General features: G+C 31.0%; 1 protein-coding gene across 1 annotated transcript in view; it reads left to right on the forward strand.

Moving 5' to 3' along the window:
- The first annotated feature begins 3,738 nt into the window (after window positions 1-3,738).
- The window catches only part of LOC102681738 (nephrin), a 164,932-nt gene continuing 162,652 nt past the window's right edge, over window positions 3,739-6,018 (forward strand). The window contains exon 1 of the mRNA XM_031511005.1: window positions 3,739-4,123. The gene's annotated coding sequence lies outside the window, so the exon portion shown is untranslated. The remainder of the gene's footprint in view (window positions 4,124-6,018) is intronic.

Genomic DNA, 6,018 nt, shown 5'->3' on the forward strand with positions numbered 1-6,018 from the left:
CGTCGGTACGCTTTGCATTGTTTGCACAGATCCCTGGCCCTGAGTGTCGTTTGCAAACTTCGATCGTTTGCGGTGCAGCGCGGCCGTTTCGATGTTAATTCCGCGTAAGGTGTATCGACATCGACGCATTATTTGTTGAAGGGAATATGGGATGAGGCGGGGAGGGTCGGCTTGCGAACTTTCACGCACACAGGGTCGGAGAGTTAAAGGAGATTTCCCATTGAAATGTAAATGTCTGGTTTAATGTTTGCTGTCAGCCTTCAGATTCCGTTCGGACTTTCGGCGGATCGCACATTAAAATACGCACGCGAGTTCGATATTTAATTAAACGCGATTAAAAATGTTTATTATCCCGCTTTGTTACTTATCCCGCGATGAATACGAGGAAGGAAGGGTTGGGTTTGGGTTTTTCCCCTCCGCTTTCGAGTTTTCCCCGTGTTTTTCTTTCTTTCTTTCTTTTTTTTCTTCTTCTGCGTTTCTGCGGATTAATTCATCATGGGAGATTAAAAGCATGATTCTATGGGTATTTATAACGGGTTCTATGGGGAGGAAGTTGGAAATGGGATAGGATTCGTGATGGACGATGATCAAAGAGTTTGTGATGCATTATATTTTTGTTGATTTTTTTTTTTTTTCTACGTCGTTTGGAATTATGATGGCTCGAAAGCTTTTATGGTTATTTAGTTTCGCGTTCGTTTCGTGAGTTATGGAGGGATGGCTTTAATTATTTTCCCTTTTTTTTTTTTTTGTTTATTTAATTTTAGTTGCTGATGCAACTATTGCAAGAATAATGGATTATTTGTGCTTTTAGGGACACGGAAGAAATATTCGATTCATTCTGACAGACGTAATGACATAACTATAGTCGTTATTATTTTTATCGGTTCGTTAGTTATGATCATTAGCGTTCTTTTCCTCTAACGACTGCATGTCAAGTCGAATAACCATGGAAATTTGTTCATCAGGAATACAGTAATGGAAAAGTATCGACGTTTAGAGATTCTAATGAGGAACATTCAGGATAAACGAGATAAAGCATGCCATCGATGCGCTCTTATTATAAGATCGTGTTTTTAAATCAAGTCAACATTCCTTACTTGTTAGTCTTTAATATATGTTACCATTATTTCTTATTTTTTTCTTAAATCCTGAATAAATTAGAAGAAAAAAATTCTTTACATACTTGTTATATATGTATAATCGTGATAACGTGATTGAAATTAAAGATCATTGTTCCAAAATATTGGGATATTTGAATTATAATTTTTATTTTAGGAATGAAATCTCTATTTAAGATTTTTTTTAAATCAAAATTAATTAACCTGATTCAAATATAAATCGAGAATTATAAATTTCTTTCATCCTTCTTTTAATTCTCAACGACATGAACATACGAATTCGAGCATTGGATATCATATTATTTACGCGTCTCGATCAAATATCTTAGAAAAATGAAAAATTTATTTCACGAAATTGTCATTGATTAACATTCGATCTATTATAAAATCGAGCGAATCATTTCGTTCGAGGAATTTCGCTTCACCTTTCTCCCACTCTTCCATTTCCAATTTCACGATGACGCTAAACGATTCCAGGCCTTTGTTCTTCGAAATGGTTCCCAATTCAAAGGGCAAATCGTGATTGGAACGATGACACATGGTGGCATGGGTGCAATTTTCGCGGCGGTACGAATGTTCGAGGCGAGAATCGATTTCTTCGATGCAAAAACAATCGTCGCCACCGGTGTTTGGATCCGTGCCAGTAGAGGTACTTTAGCATAAGCACACCATAGACTCTTCCAATTTTTGTCGCCGACGGTTCTGTGAAACGATGGGCTTTTTCCGTCGCGTTTCGCGCTGGTGGAAGTTTAGGACACTTTAAAAGTCGAAGAAAATGTGGCATTGTTGCCCTCTGAATTATCGATAATGGTTATTTGTACGTGGGATTTATGCTTTACTTTCTTTTACAAGAAGCTTCGATAAATAACTTTTTCGATGAATGTTTCAACGACTTTGTTGATATACTATTGTTAGATTGAGAATTTTAAAATCAAATTTGTATAAACACGAATGAAGCTTAAATAGAGATTTATTCCATAAATATCATAATGCGTAGTGGATATTTATATTTTTTTGTATATATATAAATACAATATGTAGATTTTCGTATATTTAAATTTTGCATAAATAATTTGAAGAATAATTTTAATCCTTAACCAAACATGTCAATAGAAATCTAAATTAATATAAATCTCAATTAATATAAATATCCTTTTAAATTTTAAATTTTAAGCAAAAATTAAAATTCTCCCATATATCTCTGTATGCTAATGTATGCTAATATTTTATATTTCGTTCTGTCACACAATTAAAAATACTCAAGATTCCACTTTATCACAGTTTTAAGTTAAAAAAATTTTTCCTCATCGCGAATAAACAAAACAAGTTGAACGACGACCGTGTTTAGGACGCGGACTCGTAAAAGTCGTTACACATTTCATATCGTTCACGAGTCTAAAATGACGTGGCTTGCCAGCCATTTTTTCCTCGTTCTCGCGCCTCATATTCGAGGAATGTATGCACGAAAAATTTCGCTCGAACGAGGCCGAAATGCATTCTGTGAAAATTGGCCGACCGCGAGCTACTAAGAACGCTACGAAAGCTACGAAAAGTATGAAAAATCCGTTTATTATGCCTCGAAAGGGTCATATTCGGATCGAGTAATAATGTAGCAGTGAAGGAGAAGATAAATAATAAGAAACGAGATTTCCTTTAAAAATAAAGTCTTAAAAAGTACTAAAAAGAAACATCGCAACGTTTGAGAATATTTCTTTTCTTTTATATTTTGCTGATAATTCAATAAAAAACTTAAAAAAGAATGAGAATTTAATAATATAGAATTTATCATTCGTTATTTTTTAATCTCAAAGGTTCCTTATTTTGTTAGAGAAAAACGAATTTTTAATCTAACCTAACTATCTAACTAATTTATCTTCTTTATAGTTCACTGTTAAATCGATGAAAAACGAATTCCTTTTAGAAAGGATAATAATATTTAAGTAGAAATCTTATTATCTAAAACTTTATAACCGCAAGATTCCTTATTTTCTAAGAGAGAAATCAATTTCCATATTTCATACCTGATATCCATTTTCCATGTGGCTGGTGTATCAACAGATAAATGGAAATCATTTTTAGAATACATACACTTCACCACAAATGAAAGTAAGCTAAGACTGCACGATCGAAAGAAGGCACTGTTCTCATTTAAAACCAAACTATTCTTTTTTCTTTTTCTCCTCTCTACCACGAACGTGCACAGACTTCGAACACCTTGTCCCCGGCGAGGCATTATAAAATATTACACAGGGGCAGGAAGGGACGTCAGGAGTGTAACCGTTTCCAATTTCTCATCTCTCTTTTTACCGGTTACATCGCGTGGTATATCGCAGCCGTATCAGAAATGCAAATTGCGGGACGCTCGCCGATGGCGTGTTTTCGATATTCACTATTCCGAGCTGTTATTCTTATTGGCGAATTACTTTCGAACAGTTTGCTACACGAGTGCCATGATTTGCATAGCGTATAGACACGACAGAAAAATTATTCACCATATTGCTTTTTCGCGTTTCCGCACATACGCAATTAATCTTGAATCTTAATGAGCATGCGCAGCTTTTCCGAACAATCACGAACGTCGCCGATGTTTCCCGAAAGTCGTGTAATTATAGGACGTTTCCCGCGCATTTTTCTTGAAACCAATATGGCGTCATGTGAGGATATTTGAGATTAATACGCATATTGTTAATTTGAAGTGATTATAGTGAAAAAGATAGATTAAACCGTGAATATTAATTAAACGTTGTGGTAGAAGTGAAATCGCGATTAAATAGCGTGCATTTGATCGAAATTTATTTCTTTATAACGCAATAAAACGCGATATACAAGATTGATGCAAGTACCGGTTAATTTCAAGTGATTAAAACTATGAATAATGTGTTTTGAATTGAAAATATTGAAGAATTACGATGAAAACGAAGATATTTCTGAATAAAATCGACGTCGCTTTAAGATTAGATGCAATGATCCAGCACGGCGTCATATTTGAATAATGCAGACATAAGGTAAGTGTTACATAATCTGGAATGATTTGAACATTAAATTTAAAGATATTTATTTCTATAAAGCTTATTTTTATGTTTCATACATTTTTGTTAATTTAAAATTAAATAATTTTTCTAAATTGATGAATATATATTAATGAATACACATATTTTTCTAAATTGATGAATATACATTATGTACATTCATTAATTTAGAAAAATAAACTAAACAACTATAATTCTAAACATGAAATGAAAGTATGATTAAATTATTAAAGTTTTTTTATTATATAGTACTTTTATTATATAGTAAAAATATAAAAAGCATAAGAGAATAAACTAATTATGATTTGATGTAATTATAATCATGCGCTTAAAAGCAATAAAATTTCTAATAAAGAAATCTTCTTTATCTTTAAAAGAATTCTTTATATAGAAATTCTAGAATTATAGAAAGATAGAAATATATATCTAATATATATCTAATATATATTTAAAGATAGAAATACAAGAATATGAGATAGATAAAGTGGATATAAAATTTTAAATTATTTAATTTACCTAAATCAGCTTAAGTTATATTAATTTATGAGACAAGAGAAATTCTAATTCTTTGTCTTTCTGCTTATATAGTTTTTTTGATAATTCTTCTTTTATAAATCTTTTATTTATTGCTTTTAATTTCTCTTATTTATTTGGACTTAATACTTTGAAATTTTAAATAAAATTTAACTAAAACTAAAATATTAGCTTGATTTTATTGCATCTTTCATGCACATGTATCATACATTTACATTATATGCATATATTTCTAGCATCATTCCAAAATATATTTAGTTATATATTTTCAGATTCTAATTTTCAAACAATCTAATAATTTTTATTTTTATTTTAATTTATCTTATTATTTATATTCATGGAACTATATTCATGGATTATGATATAAATCTGATACTAATTATTTTGGAATAAAATCCTTAAAATTAATTACTGCAACATATAGTTATCCGATTTTATTCAATGCAAATCATTTAATACTGATATTTGAAAACTAGGTTATGTGTATAAAATAAGTTTAGATTTTACATTAGATTAGGTTTAATATTAAAATTGCTTCAAATTTTTGCATCATTCTTTTACATATCTTTTATTATTATTATAATTAGCAAATAAATTTGAAATGAAAACAAGAATATTAAAATTCTGTAGTTATAAAGACATTCACAAAATATAAAAATTAATATAAACTTTCATTATAAAATTCATCAATTTTAAGTAGAATTATAATCATTAAGAAGATACTATATCAAAATTGAAGGTATCAAAATGGATATATTTTTTTTAAAGTAGTGAAATTTAAATTTCTTAACAAAAAAAAAATATTGAAGATTTATTAAAATTGTAGAATTATTGATCAGGCTAGATACAGATCAAAATCCAAGCTATCACGGGTATTTCTTTCAAAGAGAAAAAAATTCGCGGAAACGCTAGTCCATTTATCGGGACCGTAAAAATCACACGAGAGGCTACAGATAAAAATCGGGAAACTCAACAAAATTTCGTTCTCTCGAACGTGAAAGAAACCGAACGATAACATCGATTCGTCACGAATCCATAGTTCATCGCGATAGGGAAAAATCTGTCCAAGGGGTAGAAGTACTCGCTCGAATCGGCGTATATCCGCTTAAAACGACCGTATATCTCGAATGTTGATTTTTCACCGCGAAAAAAAGCGCGTAACCGTGTATGACCTGCATACAGGGACACGAGGTTCACCCGCTAATATTTATAAATGCCTGTTCGTAATTGCCGCAGCACCGAAATTGCGAGGATAAATCGTAAAATGTGGCACGGCCATTCTCCTCTTCCTCTTTTTTTTTTTTTTTTTTTTTTTTTTTTTTTTTTTTTTTTTTTTT

This window comes from Apis dorsata, unplaced genomic scaffold, assembly GCF_000469605.1.
Source record: "Apis dorsata unplaced genomic scaffold, Apis dorsata 1.3 scaffold_272, whole genome shotgun sequence".
NCBI classification, from domain to species: Eukaryota; Metazoa; Arthropoda; class Insecta; order Hymenoptera; family Apidae; genus Apis; species Apis dorsata.